Raw genomic sequence first — 19,872 nt, forward strand, 5'->3', positions numbered from 1 at the left:
GAAGGCAACAGCGTTCCGTGCGCCTTCAGCATTTAGCCATGCCGGCCACATGACCATGGAGACATCTTTAGACAGTGCTGGCTCTTTGGATTTGAAACTGAGATGAGCACCTCCCCCTAGAATCAGGAACGACTAGCACATATGTGCGAGAGGAACCTTTACCTTTACCTTAGATATACAGTGGGGCACCACAAGCTTCCCTGTAAGAGATGAAATATCATCCTGAAGTGACAAATGTTCCCAGCAGCATCACAGGATATCATTAAGAGTCCATAGCAGGGATGGGTTCCTGCCAGTTCTAACCTCTTCTATAGAAGAGGTTCCACAAATCTACCTTGCCATTTAGAACCGGTTCCAGCTCCCTCCCCCCACCCTCCGCAAATCATCAAGATGAAGAAAGAGAGGAGGAATTCTGGGAGTTGAAGTCCACAAGTCTTAAAGCTGTCAAGTTTGAAAACCCCTGGGTTTTTTTTTCTAAAGGGTTAGGGGTGCAAGGGTCTTGTAACTTGACAGCTTTAAGACTTGCACACTTCAATGCCAGAGTTCCTGAGCCAACATGACTGGAGGAGGAATTCTGGGAGTTGAAGTCCACAAGTTTTAAAGCTGTCATGTTTGAACACCCCTGTTTTTTTTTCTAAACTGTTAGGGGTGCAAGAGTCTTGTAACTTGACAGCTTTGCGACTTGCGTGCTTCAAATGCCAGAGTTTCTGAGCCAACATTTTGGTTGCTAAGCAAGAGCGTTGTTAAGTGAGTTCACCACATTTTACAAGTTGACCACGCCCACCCAGTCACATGACTACCAAGCAACTCCCACTCGGTCACATGGCTGGCAAGCCATTCCCATCCAGTCACATGGCCAGCAAGCCACTCCCACAAAGCAGGCCACACCTACAGAAGAGGTTCTAAATTTTTTTGAAACTCACCACTGGTCCATAAGTGCATGTCTGCCCACCATACTCTCATTCCAAGAGACATCATCTATTTCACGAGAGTAAAGACCTTAAAATCTGTCCCTTACCTAAACAGAAGAGCATATCCTTGAGTCCTACAAAAGAGGAAGCCCCATTTTACACAAGACGATATAGAGTCATCGATAGAAGTGACAACAAAGAAGATTCTAAGAAAAAGCATAGTAGGTCATGGGCAGTGAAGATACCACAGCTCCTCTTTGAGAAGGCCTTCCACAGCCAAGGCCTTTAATCTCTGTATCAATGGTAAAGATAGTAGTATAATCCTGGGTCTAAGGTAAGAAGGCAACGGATATTGTCCTTTTTCAAACAACAGCAGCCATGGCGTGGTCTCTATGGTCATTGATGGTGACAGGCAGCGGTAGCTTTCATACTTGCACAGTCAACTATAGGCAATGGCAACCCATTACCAAGCAGAAAGTTTTCTAGACCGCCGGAATAGAGAAAAGTGACTCCCAGTAAGATATTTGGCATCCCTTTCTGAGTTTTCTGTGTTTCTTCCTCCTCTCTTTCCCCATCACTCCTTTCGTTCCTTCCCTGACTTGCATTCACATCTGTGTACAGCTAGTCCTTTAAACTCTGTTGAATTCCAGAGTTGGCAGAAAGACACTCTGCGTGACTCCAATTTCAAAAGGCAAATTCTCAGGTGCTCTGCCTCATGTGCTTGATATGTCAAGAAGATGCTCATCTGGTTCCATGGGTTTCAGATCCCATGATGGAAAAATGTAAATGATCCACCCTGTCATAATAGTTCTGGGATCAGTCCCACTGAATCAGAACAAAAGTCCATCTAGCCCAGCTTCCTGCTTCCCATAAGAACTGATCAAGAAGCCCAGAAATGGAATGAAAGTGACTCTCTCTCAAGATTTTGTCTCTTATTCTTGAAATACATTTGGATCCATCTGCGATTTGCCCACCTTTTCATGATTCAGAAACTTTCTTTCTTTTCTTAATTCAGGGCACGTACCTCCTTCTCTCTTATTTCCCCAGGTGAAAAGCCATTTCTCCCCGTTTGACCCTTGCTACATTATTGGCATTGTTTTTATATCAGGATCTTCTATCGTGCCCCTTCTGGGGGGAATTTTTGACATGTTTCTCTGCCTCCTGCTCCTAAATAATGCCATTTCTGTGTGCAACCAGAAAAGACAGAGCTTCTTAATCAATCTCTACTCTCATCCATCATCTGACGTTTAGTTTCTTGCATATGGAAATTCCAACATTTTGATGTTTGTATATGTATAGTTTATGACTGATTATCTTTTATTCCCTCCTCATACCACATTTCAAACTATTAGCATAATTCTTCCCCATTTCCTTTCTCCAAGCCAGCAGCTGTTAGGGAGAGTTACTCTGGGAAGGGTATTGCCCTGCTGCCATCATTATAGTAACTCAGAAAGGCTTCTGCATGCAGGCTCCTTGCTCTGTCATTTTGATTACATGCAAATTCATTTACATTTCTTTGCTATTTTATTTCCAATCATCACCATCACAGTTGATCCAGTGGCTTCTCAGAAAGATACCCACTTTTTTTTTCTTTTTTGGCAAGGTATCTGGTAAGTACAGACAATAAATAGAAGGAGAAAATGTAGGGCTGATAGCTCGGGATCAAGGGATATCCGTAAGATATTTTACTTTAGTAGAGAAACAAATTACTTTGCAATTTTACAATCACTGAAAATATAGATGCACCTCTCTCCTACCTAAAGTTTGGCATAGACCGGGGGGGGGGGGGAAATCAGTTTGGCAATATTCCAAATTTATTTAAATGAGCATTGTAAAAGCTTTAGAAACAGATCTGTTGGGGATTTGGGAAACCTGTATTTTGCAACCTGAGCTTTCATATAGACATCCAACTTAATAACTGCTGATAGTCTTGCCCGCAAGGAATTCCTCTAATCCCCTCTCAAGCCCACTAAGCTACTCTTCACTGCAATCTCTTTGTAACAAAACATTCCATGAATGCAGCAGGCATTTAGTCTTGATAATGGAGCCTGTGATTACAAATACAACACATACACAAAGGCTTCCCCAGGACCCTGCAAATCTTTGCCAGGGGAGAAGTAGTTCATCGTCATCCTTTCAGTCAAATGAACGGGGTAGCCCAGTGGTACAAGACTTCTGTTGGTTTATTAAAGTATGCAAGTTTTCGTGGGAAGGAAGAATGGTCCTTTCTTAGATTAATATTTGGTAAAAGGCATTTGTCCTCAATCTAGAGCCATTCATTTTTTTGGGGGGGGGGGATAACATTAGGCCCAGAAAATCTTGTACTTGAACATGGGAAAGGACACTGTATGTGGAACCTGATGTTGAAGGCATTATTAGAAAAGCTGTAGCTCTCAAAAATCTTAGAGATGCATACTGCAGAAGAAATCCAAGCCAATACCTGTTCAGCTTGGATGAAAAAGGATAGATTTCATACATGAAATAATTCTGAAGTTGAATTTGGAGAAAACTTAATTTGATTAAAAACTGTGTTTTAAAAAAGGAATTCTGGGATAGACTGTTGAAGTCCACAAGTCTTAAAGTTCCCAAGTTTGGACACCCCTGGACTATGCTATGGCAGATATATGCATGCTCAGCCATGAACGATAATATTTTAATGTTCAGAAAACCCATAAATCCAAAATTATCAGAGGATGGAAGTTTAATGGAACATGTTTCAGAATATTTCTCTATTCAGAAGACACTAAAATAAAATAGTGAGAATCTTTCTGATGATATAGTCAAGCAACTGTTCATTAAACTCTAAATATATAGTAAAATTAATTAAACCTCACGATGAAATTTCCCCTGGGAATGTACTTGCAAAACTGGAGGCATACTGGCATAATTTGAACAATCCAAGGGAAGGGAATTCTCTAAGGATAAAAAGGAGAGATGCCATCTATTATTACTTCTGTAGAAGAAAACATACTAAAAGGGGATGTTTTCAGTGCTATTATGAAACAGAGAGATAAAGAAATCAGTTCTCTTAAAATAAGTCAACCTATGCAAGGATTGCAAAACATGAGGTGCAAAAACAGAAATACATACTACGGAATAATAGAGTAGGAAGGGATCGTCTATGTCTTCTAATCCAACTCCTTGCTCAAGCAGAAGATCCTATACCATTCCAGATAAATAGCTGCCCAATCTCTTCTTTAGAACTTCCAGTGATGCAGCGCTCTCAATTTGTGGAGGCAACCCGTTCCACTGATTAAGTGTTTCACTATCAGGAAATTTCTTCTTAGTTCTACAGGTTGAATCTCTCTTTGATAAGTTTCTGTCCTTTACTTTTTGTTCTGCCCTCAGATGTTTTGGAGAATAGGTTGAACTCAGAGGTGGGATTCAAATTTTTTTACTACTCGTTCTGTGGGAATGGCTTGATGGGTGTGGCTTGGTGGGCATGGCAGGGGAAGGATACTGCAAAATCCCCATTCCCTCCCCATCCCACCTCACTAACCTGCTTTCCAGCTCTGTTCTCCTGTGCAGGGCAACAAAAAAAGACCCAGCCGATCAACTGGGAGGCAGCGAATACATTGGGGGTGGGGCCAGCCAGAGGTGGTATTTACCAGTTCTCCGAACTACTCAAAAGTTCCGCTACCAATTCACCAGAACTGGTCAGAACCAGCTGAATACCACCCCTGGTTGACCTCCTGTGACAGCCTCTCAAATATTGGAAGACTGTACCATGTTACCACTTGTCCTTCTCTTCATTAGATTAGACATATCCAGTTCCTGCAACCATTCATCGTAGGTTTTAGCTTCCAGCCTGCAATCAATTTTGTAGTTCTTCTCCGCACCCTTTTTAGGGTCTCAACATCTTTTTTTGCATCATAAATGCTTAACTGGTCATGATTTTGAAAGGAAAACAGATTATTGCAGGATAATGATATGTCAAGTAAATATGCTGTATTTGCTGTAAAGATATGTTTATGCTTTGATGAATCTTATCAAGGAAAAGTTAATTAAGTAAATGAGACAATGGTAGATATATGTGGAAAACCCATATAGTATTAAACTGAAATGTTTGATTAATCATAATGAAAACAGGTATATTTCAAAAAGCATTTAATGTGGTTAAATTAAATGCAAATTAAAACATCTACTGTATATTGCCTTATGCAGCATGCCTGTGTTTAAGAATAGATTTTCGACTATTACAAAAGACCAGAAAATCATGTTAAATGGGAGAAAAAACAATGCAGTTAATTTGTTGGAATGTCTGCAATCTAAAGCAAATATAATAGCTCCATGCATACATGCATGCATAATCTAGTTCTGAAGAATATCATAAAGATTTGGTCACAGATAAGATTGTGTTAATAGAAAAATAAAGGATGAAGGATTAGCAATTGGATTTAATGTGAGTCTTTGCAAAAAGAAAGGGACTTAACGAGCAGCAATTGTTTAAAAGCAAATGGAAAAATGAACATTTTTTTGGATATTTTTTTATTTTTAGACAGACATAGACAAACAAGACATAAAACATAAAATCATCTTTCATTACATACAGTGTGTCGATTGGTTACAAGGCTTTTGTGCATCCTTTCCATAGTCATCATTTGCAATTTATATGAAATCACATATTATCAAATCAAATATGTTTATATACATTATTATCGTTGTACCTCATTTGTTTGACTATCACTATTTATTCCTTCATTTTCAACGAGATATACTAAATATTGGGATCATTTATATTATAACAATTCATTACATCATCTTCAATCTATCTATCTAATAATAATATATCTTTATATTATATTCAATATCATTCTATTGTTCTTGTATTGATAACATTCTCTAGTATCTTTTATTTCCATGGTTTTTTATCTAATCATTGATAAAATAAATCCCATCTTATAAAATTGCTTATCTTCTTGTTCTCTAACTTCAAATGTCAATTTACTCATTTCTGCACATTCCATTATTTCGTAAATAACTTCTTCCTGCGTTGGTATTTTTTCATTTTTCCAATTTTTAGCAAATACAATTCTAGTTGCCGTTAACACATTTACAATCAAATATTTCAATTCTCTATTGCATGTTTCCAATATAATTCTCAATAAAAAGATTTCTGGTTTAAAGTCTATATGTTTTTGTATCATTTTTTCCAACCCGGTGTGGATTTTAGTCCAATATCTTTTAGCTTCTATGCAAGTCCACCACATATGGTAATATGAACCTGGTATCTGATGGCATTTCCAACAATTTTCCGATTTATTCTTGAACATTCTTGCTATTCTCGTCGGGGATAGGTGCCACCTGTAAAACATCTTATACAAATTTTCTTTGTATGCTGTTGACATTGTCATTTTATAATTTTGAGACCACAATTTCTGCCAATTCTCTAAGTCAATCCCATGTCCAAAGTCCCCCCCCCAAGCAATCATAGATTCTTTAACTTGTTCTTCTTCTAGCTTAACTTCTAATAAATATCCACATAGTTTTAAAATTACCATTTCATCAGTACCTATTTAAATTTTATCTAACTCAGTCATTTTATCATGGAAACCTTTCATTTTAAGATCTTTATTGTATCTGGAATGTATTTGTGCATATGAAAACCAGTTCATCTTTATACCATGCTGTTCCATTCTTGCATAGATTTAAGTTCATCCTTTGCATTCAATGTTTCACCATATTTAACTGTTTGTTCCTATTTGTATGTTATTGGATATTATTTATTTTCAAACCTGCTACTTTTCCATATTCCTCTATTTTTTTAATCAATTTAGGTGCAGTTTTTAGTGGGTCCTTTAAGATGAAGACCAGGTCATCTGCAAATGCCTGCAATTTATATTCTTCCTTTTTAATTTTCATTCCTTTTATGTCTTGTTCTTCTCTGATGTTTCTATTTAGGACTTCTAATGTTAAAATGAACAACAGAGGTGACAGTAGACAACCTTTTCTCATCCCTTGAAGGAACTTTTTTTTTTCATGGCCTTGAATTCATACAGATAATCCTCTGGTATGACAGAAATCGGAAATTGCTTTTGTTAAGCAATCTGGTTGTAAAGTAAGATGTCACCTGACTGAATTGCTAAGTGACAGCAGTACTGATTGCCACCATAAGCCCAGGACCATGTGATCATTAAGTGGGCGGTAGTTGGAGTCCCAAAGAAGAATGTGGAGTAGAGTTTGTGCATCATTGGTGGTAGTGGGTTGCCTAGGGCAGGCACTATGTAGCACAAATGGGTTGGTGGAGCTGTGGGCAGACCCAGTGCGGGCCATGGATAGGGAAGTGCTGGGGAAAGTGCATGCTATGAAGCATGGGTGGGTGAAGAAGTGCTACAGAGATCCTTGGGATCTCATAGCACTTAACAAAAGCAGACTTATATACCACTGCAAAGGGCTTTTACACCCCTCTCTAAGTAGTTTACAGAGTCAGCCTATTGCCCCCAACAATCTGAGTCCTCATTTTACCCACCTCGGAAGGATGGAAGGCTGAGTCAGCCTTGAGCTTGTGAGATTTGAACTGCCAAATCGCAGTCACCAGAAGTAGCCTGCAGTTCTGCATTCTAACCACGGCTCTTATCACACACCATAGTGGGATTCCTCAGGAAACAAAGTGATGGGAGCAACTTATGGGCACAACTGAAGACCTTCCCTGCTGACTTTCCTATTGAAAAATAAAATGGTCATTCCAGTTGGGGAAGAAGGTCTACCTCTCCACAAAATACTTAAGGTTAAAGCTCCCCAGCAAGAAGCTGGGACCTAGATTCATGGGGCCATTCCCCATAGCAAATATTATCAACCAGGTCATGGTGCAATTGAAACTGCCCCGACTGCTGGGGAAAATACACCCAGTATTCCACAGCAGCCTCTTAAGCCCCATGGTCAGGTTGACCCTAAGACCACTATCCCATGAACCCCTGGGCTCAGTGGTCATAGGGGGCCAAACCCATTACAAGGTGCAACACACCTTCAACTCTAGGTGGCACAGGGGGCAATTCCAATGTTTAATCAAGTGGAGAGGATACCCTCTATTAGAGGCATCCTGGGTAAAGAGCAGAAACATCCAAGCTGATTGCCTCAAAGCCAAGTTCCATGAAAAGAACCCAACCAAGCCTTGGGGTTGTGGTTGGGTTGTAGTAGTTGTCACAACTCTAAAAGACATACCTGTACTCAATTTGTTTTTGCTTTGCCCAGGTTGGCTTCAGGAAGTGAGGGAAGCCGAATGTCAACTCATGAAGCTTTCTTGACCCGCTCCCGAGTTGCCAGAGGCAGGGGGATGGGAAATCACACCTCGCAGCTACACCAAGGAATTCATACCTCAGTCAAAACAAAACACATCCTAACCAGCTGAAGTCAAGGCCATCTCCATGGAGACCTGCAACGGCTGGAGGGAGTGACTTCTGTGCCCTGGAAAATTGCTTCATTGGGGAATGTGACTGGTGACACACCTTGGGAAGAGGGGGGCAAGGCGTGAACTGGATGAAGTTAGAGCTGGCTTCACTTGGTTCATGCTGACATGGTCCTCCTAATAAACAACTGGATTTTTCTTGACAAATGGCTTGAGGCTCCTGCTTTTATTAGGTCATTGGTTGGAACCCTGACCAGCTTCCCACAAGCAAGGTTGTGGCAAGTTGGCAGGAAAGGTTGAAAATAGAGATCAGTTGACAATGGGATGTTGCAACAATCGTAAGTGTGGATTGGTTGCTAAGTGACCAAATCACAAAAAGGTGACTGCGGGGGTGATGCATCAGCTGGAACTTTGATACTGTATCAAACTGTATTTTATACTGTATTTTTCAGAGTATAAGATACATCTTTTTCCCTCAAAAAGGAGGGTGAAAATCTGGGTGCATCTTATACACCCAATACAGTATTTTTGGCCTCCTGAAAATCCACCCCCTTTGCAAAAATGGCCGTGCATAGCCTTTAGGATGCTTCCAGAGTGCTCCTGGGGGTTGGGGAGGGCAAAAATGAATGAAAAATGGGCTGTTTTTTGCTCGTTTTACCCCCTGGCCTCCAGGAGCACTCTATAAGCCTCCTAAAGGCTATGCATGTCCTTTTTTTTGACAAAAAACGGGCTCATTTTTGCAAAAAATGGGGCCATTTTTGGGAGGTCTGCAGAGTGCAAAAACTTTTTTTTTCATTTGCCTCTTCAAAATCTTGGTGCATCTTATACTCCAGTGTATGTTATCCTCCGAAAAATATGGTAAGTACCACATGTTCAGTGCGGTTGTAACTTGGAACAAGTGGTTGTAACCCAAGGACTATCTGAATGAGCCAGCCAACCATTGGAACTTATATTTTCAGATATTAATGGACACATACCAATTTGAATGAAAGTGGGAAAAAGTACTTTTCATTTTTCATAGACAGTCACTCAAAATATACCTCTTCTAACCAATAAGCATGAAGTGTTCTGATGTGCTTAGAACACAAGTTAAATAAATACAGTGATTCAGGTGGGGTAAAAGGGGGACAATATAGCAAGCAGGAATGCGGGAATATCTGAACAATAAAGATGTCAACATGGAAAAACAGAGCCCTGAGGAAAATGGATTACAGAAAGTAAGTTTCAAAGCCTGCTAATCATGGTAAGATGTCTTCTGCTCGAAGCAAGGTTACTGGATGATCTTTGGGAGAAACCTTTAACACGGCTTATCTGCAAAAGTGTATACCAACAACATGAGAGGAAATCCAATTTGACACAGCTGAAGATATTTGAACAAAAAGCTTAATCATATATCCCCAAATTAACAAGGAACACATTGAAGTTGCAAAAACCAATTAGGGATAATATTGGCTATGGGGTTTTGGACTTCAGAAGTGAGAAAGTATATACATGCAGTGTTGCTGGTTTTAATGGAAAAGGATAATCCCAAATGATCTGCAATGTCTAGATACTAGTGCAAATCAGCATTGTCATTAGTCCTTGAATCTACCCAGAAAGCACACAAAAGGATAACAAGAAAAAAACAATAGCACATGGGGAAGTTAGAAGGAGTAACTGCAAATGAGTCTGAAGAATCTGAAATAGCACCATATTCAGAATAAGCTGATGACACAGAGAACCAGAATGTTGTGGCCAGCAGAGCTGGCAGCAGAGTCAGACAATGAGGAGGTTGGGGAGGAACATGGGCCAGTCCTGGGGGTTGAGGAAAGCTCAGACAAGAGCAGTTAGACAGCAGTGAGGCAGAGGAACAGCTGAAGCACAGAGCTGCCAGAAGACAAGAACAACTAAGAAAGCAGGGTTGACTTAGGAGTGAAGCCACACCTTGGAGGTGATTGGCCCCTCCCATAGGAAACAAAAGAGGAGAAAATGGGGAGTGGACTTTTGCAGGAAACAATTCGTTCATTTGGTCGTTTCAAGAGTGGAAAGTTCAGTTTGTGACTATAAAAGACCTTGTGCCAAGTTTTGCCTTACCCTGCATTTGGAAACTAGTTATCTGGCAGTGCTCCAAACAAGATAAGGTTCATGTTGATGAATATTCCTTGGAAAGATTGTTTGCTAAGTCTTGCTGACTGTGAATGAAAGGAATTCATAGTCGTGTAAATAAAAGGGGTTTTGCTGGGACCAAAACTCTGCTTCTTGCTTTTTAAGGAAGCCTGGGTCAGAACACAGAATCTAAATTAAAGAGATCTCAAAGATCTAATAAAGGGATTCCAGCTGGGAGTATATGCTGTGCAGCTGGAGCAAGGAATGTGTCTGACCGATCCATGGAAAGATTCAAATAGAGGCACAGCCGGCAGCTGAGAAAAAACAATGGAGAGAAGCTGGAAAGGGGAAAAAAATGAAATCCTTGCTCAAGAAGAAAATAAGAATTCTAACAGACCCACCACAGGGAAAGAAAACACACACAGTCATTTTCAAGAAAATGTGCTACGGAAAATATGACAAAGATTTTGTAATTAAATATGCAAGCATTGGAATACTAAGTACAGCAGCATTGAGGAAATCATTCATGGAGCACCTAGTTATCAAGATGGATGGTGAGCCGAAAGACAAAATTTGCCAAGTTTTGAAGAACCAGGTAAAATGATGTGTAAAGTCATAAGACCCTTAAATGAGATAAATACAAACAGTCAAAGCAGGTCTAGAATAACAGAGTTGGAAGGGACCTTAGAGATCTTCTAATCCAGGGGTGTCAAACCCGGCATCACAGCGTCATCATGTGACGTATCGGGACTTCCCCCCCTTTGCTAAACAGGGTGGGGGCAGAGGCAGCACATGATGCATTCACCCTGTGGGCCGCGTGTTTGACACCCCTGTTCTAATCCAACTTCTTCCTTCCTCGCAGGAGACCTTATACCATTGCGGACAAATGGTTGTCCAATCTCTCCTTAAAAACCTCCAGTGACAGAGCAGCCACACCTTTTGGAGGCAAACTGTTTCATTGATTAATTGTTTTCACCATTGGGACATTTCTCCTTAGTTCTAGGTTGTTTCTCTACTTGATTAGTTTCTATCCATTGTTTCTTGTCCTTAAGTTCTTTGGAGAATAGGTTGACTCCCTCCTCTTCTTTGTGGCAGCTCCTCAAATATTGGAAAGTTGCTATGTCGTCAACTGACTCAAGTCCTTCAAAACATGGGATTCAAACAGGGAAAGGCAAATCCATACTTGCATACAAGAGTTAACAATGGAAGATGCTTGTGCATTCTCTGTTACATTGCTGATTTTGCTGTACGTGTGAAGGACAAAAGAGACAGCTTGGAGACAGTGAACAATTCCAATAAAGCAGTAAACGTAAAACATCTTAGGGATATTAGCCACTATCTAGGAAGTGGAATTTTCAAAAAGACAAAGTGGAATTTACCAGCCAGAAGCAAAAGATAATAGGTCTAACAAAGTTTCTAAGTCTCAGTGATACCAAGCAGTCAATTACATCCGGGTAACTTGGATACCCAAACAGAGAAGGAAAGCAAAACAAGATAGCAAGCCCTGTAAGACAGTTGTGGAAAAACTACTATACAGTACTTTGCATATGAATAGACCTGACATAGCCATTTCAGTTGGACCACTAAGTAGAAAAGTCAGTGAATCAAGCCAAGAGTAAAAGATGTGCAATAAAAAGATTAGATGGGCACTTACAAGGAGCTTTAAAACCGCCTTTAACTAATCATCCAACACTTATCGGATGTACAGATTTGGATTGGGCTGGAGATGGACCTGATAGGAAATCCACTACAGAAGAGACCTGTTCTTTCGCCTGGATTCACCCATTGCTGGATGCATCAGGAAACCAATCAAAATGGCCCTCTCCTTGACTAAGGCTGTAGAACAAGCATGCTGTTGTGAATTGCAGAGACAAGGCAGGCCAGCCTCACATGCTAAACTGCACCGAGGGAAGGACAAGCAAGAAAAAAGGTCAAACAAAACTGAAATGCTGCCTGACAGATGATAATGGTGGCAGACGCACTTATCAAGCTCCTTCTCAGGGATTCCTTGCTCTGATCTGGAGATAGGTGTTGTCTGGGAGTGTGCTGGTGTTGTCTGGGAGTGATACTGAGAATTATCTGCAGCAGTTTATCAACAGAATTGTATTACTAAAGCTGAAGAAGCAAACCTCAAGCACGGAGCTGCCCCACATTGTCCTGTTCTTTTCCCAGCTTCCCTCATTTGGATCCACTCTGCAATTTGGGAAATAGCAGATTGGGACATAATTGATTAAGGAAAAAAAAATCCGTAACTACGGTATATTTCTCAGTGGCTGGAAACCCTTTACTGCATGGTAGTTTTACCGGAAACAGGAAAAAAAATGGACTTGTGATTTATGGATTTAATAATTAGAAAGGGTAGCTTATGGAAACAAGGAAACTATGAGGTAACCTTTGAAGAGGGTAAAATGCATTTATAACTGCTGTAATTGAAAGCTGCTTCTTTGAAGCTCTTCTTTATTTGTATTTTTTCTGGCTTATTAACTTCTGACTTTTCTTTAAATTTGTATTGTTTTACTTTGTAAAATAAATCTCTTCAGTAAAAATTAATAAAGGAAACAGCAGAATAGTGTCAAAGCCACTTCTAAGCTACCATTTATTGTATACATGCATGTGCGCAGACTAGAGATTTAAACTCATTCATTCATTCATTTCTATAACTGCCCAGTTCAACCAAGGGACTCTGGGTAGCTTACGATTCTAAAATGTTTAAAACAATTGAAAAAGCATTAAAACATTAAAAACTTCCATTAAATAAATATAAACAGACCTTATGATTAAAGATGAGTAATGGGACCTGTAGGAAGTTAAAATCCATCCCTCTCCCAGAAAAATGAAATATCCTAGGAAATATTGAAATAGCAGAATATTATATTTCCCTGGATGTGAAAAGGAAGAAACATATTTTAAAGAGAGAATAGCTCCCTGCAGCTTCCTGCCTCCACCCACTTTGTCAATGGGCCATTAAGAAGGCCAAGCCCTTCAGCTCCAACGTGATGGGATTAAGACATGATAATATTGGCCTTTTTTACCCAACTCCCCACATGGCATCTGAGAACTCAACCAAACCCTGATTCAAAACGCAGCTTAGAGAGTTGCCCCTGCATGGCCCCATGGGAGTCTGACAACCAATCAGAATAAAAGATCAAGATCAAAGCCAGAGAGGGCATAAAACCAGGGACTCAGCATCTCAGCCTTCCTTCTCTTCTCTTCTCTTCTCCACCAACATTGAAGCATGTGATCACCTTTTCTGTTCAGGAATCAAGCCTGTCCACCATTAAAACCATCTTTCCAAGCAGCCTCCATGTCTCCAGTGTCTTTTTCCCCACTTGGAGCCGAACCCAGAAGGACATTTCTTCCAACAGACCTTTAACATGTTCTGAACCTAGACCCAGGTATATTAGCTTTCCATTTATTAAAAAACAAGGTGATCTTCAAAAACAAAAACAATTTCGGAATATTGTTTTAAAAACCAAGGAAGTGTGGGGCCTTTGATGCTCTCTGAGCTTGTTTTCTTGCAGAAGTTTCATTACTCAGCTGGGTAACATTGCTAGAAGGTGGGGTTTGTTCTCTTTTTATATATGAGTGACTTGCCCTATCAGTTTTGGTGGTGAGTTCTTGGTGAATCTTTGATTAGGCTTTTGTTGATTGTGTGAATCAGTAATTCTTTGATTAGGGTATTGTTTAAACATTTGGGTCCTCATATTGTTGCCTGCGGGCTACGTGTGGCCCGCCGAAGCCATTAATCCGGACCACAATGCTGCCCTGCCCACATTGCTCTGCACACCGTACGGCCTAGTGCAGGACTTACCTTCTTGAGTTCCACAGGCTGGATCTGAAAGGTAAGGCCAACAATTGTGGCCTGCAAAGACATTCTGGAGGTGGGGGAGGTGAAAAAAGGGGTACGCAGAGACCTCAGGAGGCAAAAAAATGGGCAAAAATGGCCCATTTTGTGCCAAAAAATGAGGTATTTTTTTCTGGTTTTGGCCTGCAGAATGCTTCTGGAGATGTGTGTGTGTGGGGGAATGGGGCACAGAAACAGCCCGTTTTTCATCTCCCCCACTTCCAGAAGATAGATAAAGATAGATAGATAGATGATAGATAGATAGATAGATAGATAGATAGATAGATAGATAAAGAGAGAGAGAGAGAGAGATTTCTCAAGCTCCTTATGGCTGAGAAATTGAATTGCTGCAAAATTGAGTTTCCTGAAGTGGACCACAAGACTCCTAAACAACTGAAAAAATGATCTAGTAAAAAGAAAAGGCAACCAAATAGCAACATGCAAACAAAAGCAAATAAAACAACCCCCAGGAGCAAAACAAATCAAAGTTTAATTTATGTGCATTGTTCAATGGACTGTTAAATTGGCCATTCCCACCTAGTCACATGACCTAGCCATGCCCACCCAGTTACATGACCACTTAGCCATGCCCACCCAGCTGGTCCGGGCCCCCAACAGTCTGAGGGACCGTGAATTGGCCCCCTGTTTAAAAAGTTTGAGGACCCCTAGTTTAAACAATACAAGCCATTTATATAATATACTGTAGATAGAGCAAAGTCCACTTCCTTCTAGCAGTGATGATGTTACCTAGTTGGGTAATAATCTAGTCTGCAAGAAAATAACTGCACTCAGAGAGCACCAAGGACCCCATTATTCAACCATGAGTTTCAAATGTTTTCTTCTATTGAAAACAAGGAAGCACAAGAACAAAAGAGAAAAGACTAAAACATATTTCAACAGTGATTTAAAAAAAAAACTATGACAAAGCAACTAGTGCCAGTCAAAGCCAAACAAAGCAAAAATTCATAGCAGAAACAGGTTGTGCTACCCACCAACAAAGCTATTCAGAATCAGCATTATACTTACATGCTTTCTGCACACATCTTTTGTAAACTGGAACTGAAAACTCTTGGTTTGCTAGACTTCCCAAGGTGTCTGGGCTAAAGAGGCCAAGTTTTTCTTTTTGTGCTCATGCCCTCTAACCAGGAAGCACAGCCTTCAAATAAAATATTGATCTGACTTTATGAATGCCTTGCATTTTTTAAAAAATATTTTGGACTGCTTTTACTTGAGTAGCCCTTTAAACGTCTATGCATTGTGACCTTGTAAATTGTCTGCCACTCTCTTTCCCTCATCTGTTGACATACGCAACAGCCTGGATGAATGTTTTTTAATTTATTTCCTGATTTCAGCCACCAGTCTCAATCCAGCTCCTTCAACTCTATCTGTAATCACTATAGTCTATAAATCACATGAATGTCATATGTTTCTATGGTGAAATTTGGAAAGCATGTCAACAGTGATTATTATCACTAGCATATGTTCTTGAAAAGAAAAAAAATGTTTGGAAAATGTTGCAGTTGAAAAAGCAGTCTTTCTGATGCTGGAGGAAGTAATATATGTCCAAGTACACTTTTGTTGTGAATTTTGTCATGGAGTAAAGACAGTTAAACAGTTAATGTATTCTTTCTCCCCTATTTGTCTTTCTTCCCAATTGCTCATGTTCTCATTTACCTCTTCAGAGATCTGGTAATCTTACGTTTGCAAAATCATACTTTCTCCCTCCCTCCTGCTCACCCACCCACATTTAGTGTCGTTCTATAAAGCAGAGACACGGTGGCTCAGTGGCTAAGATGCTGAGCTTGTCAATCAGAAAGTTCGGCAGTTCAGTGGTTCGAATTCCTACCGCCTTGTAACAGAGTGAGCTCCATTACTTGTCCCAGGTTCTGACAACCTAGCAGTTTGAAAGCATGTAAAAAATGCAAGTAGAAAAATGGGAACCACCTTTGGTGGAAAGGTAACAGTGTTCTGTGCTCCTTCGGCGTTTAATCATGCCGGCCACGGAGATGTCTTCAGACTGCGCTGGCTCTTCAGCTTTGAAACGGTGATGAACCCCAGAGTTGGGAACGACTAGCAGATATGTGCAAGGCGAACCTTTTTAGCTTATAAAGCAGAACTTGAAACCAGAATTAAGAGTAACATTTATTCTTGGTTTATATAAGGTGTTTATTAGAACAAGATCAGAAACCAGGCTACTGGGATATTTCATAAGGGAACTGTCCTAGTCCTTGATGTATGAAGCTTATATTTATAAGGGTGCTATTCATAACTTTCTTTGTCAAATGCAGGATCAAAGAGCAATTTCTATTTTTCTTCTCTTGCCATGTTACCAGCACAAGTGCTGTTTTGAAATTTCCATTTTTCATGTTATACTTCTCCTTTTCCGTAAAACTGGGGAAGGAAAGACAGGATATCTGCAACTCACAGATGGGGAGAGATTGAGGAGGATGTTTGCATATGTCAGGAAGAGAAAAAGAAGGATGTTTTCTGTTTGCAGGTTCTTCCTTAAAGGTTTTCTTTTCCCCATGTTTCTTGTATTTAAAAGCAAAAATTTTAAAAAGCAATTTTATATAGTCTAATATATGCTGGCAATTGCTTAACACCCCCCCCCCCCCAGCTTTTCTCTTGTCAAAGAGTGAAAACATTTTTTAAAAAATACATTTCATTTGGTTTCTTTTAATTTCAGTCCCAGCTCTTGATGTGAGGCCACATGACACCTTGTTGTGCTCACAGGATGCACAATTACCAACTTCACAGGTGTAAGTCTGAAGTGGTTTGCAGGAAAGGAATGAAATTAGACATTTCCAGAAATGAGATGCAATTGTGTTCTTCAGCTTGGTTTGGCTCTCCAGATTTGGGGAAATGCCCTGCACTTTGCTTCAAAACAAATTCAAAGCAAATCCGTTCACAGTGACGAAAGTAGATGGAATCTATAGGTGACAAACATATCCTTATAGAAGAATCCATAGAATGATGTTTGGGATTGACCTGCATTTTTAATTAACATCTGGAAGAGAGGCTGTTTACCCAATCTAGCTTTTCTTATTTCTGGCAGCTGCCAGAAAATTCCAGCTGCAACCCCAATTAGGTATTTCCCCCTCTTTTGTCTTAGCAGGTGCCTAATAGCTGCTAGACATTTTATTTTTATTAAAATCTTTGTTAAAAGAGCCTAAACTTTGGTGAAGGGGGACCAAGAGGTTGAACCGTGCCTCTTTGTGAGTCACACGTCCATGGATTAGCAATAGCACTTAGACTTCATAGTCTATATAACACTTCACAGTGCTTTACAGCCCACTCTAAGTAGTTTACAGAGTCAGCTTATTGCCCCCAACAATCTGGATTCTCATTTTACTGACCTCGGAAGGATGGAAGGCTAAGTTCACCTTGAGCCTGGTGAGATTCGAACTGTTAAACTTCAGGCAGCCAGCAGTCAGCAGAAGTAGCCTGCAGTAGTGCATTCTAACCACTGTGCCACCACAGCTCATAATTATATTCCTTGCTACAATCCAGACCACACAGCATGCTCAGGGGGTGAGTCTTCAATGCTGCTAATATAGGGACATTTTTATAAATCTGTGATTGTACCTGGCACTTTTTGGCACCGTACTAACCCTTCTGTTATGAAGTCTTCCCTTCCCTTATCACAGCAGCTGATGCAATATTCTCACTACTTATCCTGTATTGTAAATGCACCAGCAACAAATATGGGCATGACAGTCTTGCTTTGTGCCGTTTCAGATGCTTATCCAGATATATTTCCTTTGGAAAGAGGCAGAGGTGGGCTGCACATACTTTAACAACTGATTCACCCAAAATGTGAGTCTGCGTGTACCCCGGCTTCGCTCGGCTTATGACTGCAAGACTTACAAAAGACATTTGGGTCTCAAATGTGTTTGTACCTTGAGAAGTGAACTTCACTTCATTTACAATGAAGAAAAGTAGAGAATTGTCATACTCTTAGATACTGTTTTGTTTTGTTTTTGCTTCCCTTTATACATACATACATACATACATACATACATACATACATACATACATACATATATTCCTTTATGCATGTATTACTTCCCTAATTGTGTTATGTATTAGGTAATTGTTGTGGCTCAGCAGGATCCATCAGAGCTGCTGAGGGACTCAGATAGTGATGAAACCAATGAGTCGGCTATGGAAGAGATGGAGGACCTTGGGCAGGGTTCAGACTCAGAGCAGGGACCAGAGAGGCTGGTTGGCCACCAGGAGGCACCTGAGGCATGGAGCAGTGGGGAAGATCAAAGGGAGTTTGTCCCTGACACAAGATTAAGAAGGCAACAGCTGCTCCGGAGACAAGCTCCTAAGAGATAATCAAGCTCAGGTGGTTGTGGCTTGGCCCCTCCCAAGAGCGTATATAAGAAGGGACTTTGGGAGGAGGCTTTTTGCAGGACACAACCGTTCATAGTAATCTGGAGAACTCTTTGTCTGATCTGCCTTGTGTTTCTGTTTATAACAAGCTGGAGAAGCTCGTGTCTGTATCTGTTGGAGTCTGCTGCTGCCAACATCTTGTCTGTGAATCATGTTTGGGTTTTCAGCCAACAAGATTATAGTATTGTAAATAAAATGTGGCAAACAGCTAAGCCTGTGTCGGCGTTCATTACTGGACGGAGGGGGGTCAGAACAGGTAATAATAATATTAGATATGTCTATAATCATGTATTAGCATTTTTGATGTCATTACAAAACCCTAAAACTGAAAAAAAATTAAAACAAATAGAAGAATTATATATATAATAGAAGATTGTATATCATGTGAGGTCCAGTGATTAAGGCATTAGTCTGGGATTTTGGAGAGACAGTTATAAGTCTCCATTTGAACACATAGCTTTGGGGGTGAACTCTGGACCAGCTGCTCTCTCCATCATATTGTTATGAAAATAAAATTGGAGGTAGAATGCTTTGTACTGTACATTGCCTGGAACTCTTGTAGAAAAAACAGGATATAAATGCAACAAATTAAGTAAACAAATGAAAATAAGAGGGCAGATATTTATGTATGATTATAGGCAGGAGTACTTGTAGGTACAACAGCAGATGCTGCTCAATAATTTTTTACTGGCTTTCCTTCTGTGCAGTAAAGACATAAATAGTCATGAATAATGTAGACATCCCATGTCTATCTCCATAAAATCTATAATAGATGTCATTCGGCATATTCGTTTACATTTTGTATTCATTCTGCACATGGTTCCTAACCAGCTACTGCTTTGTGTTAATATATCTTAATTGATTCAGATCTGCTTCAGAATCCCTACCTCAATCAATATCAATTTAACTGAGTTTCCCTGGAAAGCAAATCTATTTGAGGAAAGTATTGAACCAGTATAATGGTCAAGAGAGGCCAGATGGGGCTGGAAGGTTATGCAGCTGAAAAGCCTTGGTTCGATACCACCCGTAGAAGAACAACAGCAAAAAAATAATAATCCCAAACTCTAAATTAAAACAGAAAATGGGAAAATTAAAATATAAATCCGGAAGATTGTAATATTCAGTTTAAAAATCCAGTTGATGCACTCTTAAGATTTTCCCATAGGATACTCATTTACGGCAACCCAATACTAGGAGAAATTCATCAAATTTTAATGTGGGGAAACCCCTTAAAGGAATAAGAATTCAATTATCAAGAAAACAAGTGCTTATCCACCCTGAAAAATCAA

Source organism: Natrix helvetica (assembly GCF_964273705.1).
Source record: "Natrix helvetica genome assembly, chromosome: 2".
NCBI classification, from domain to species: Eukaryota; Metazoa; Chordata; class Lepidosauria; order Squamata; family Natricidae; genus Natrix; species Natrix helvetica.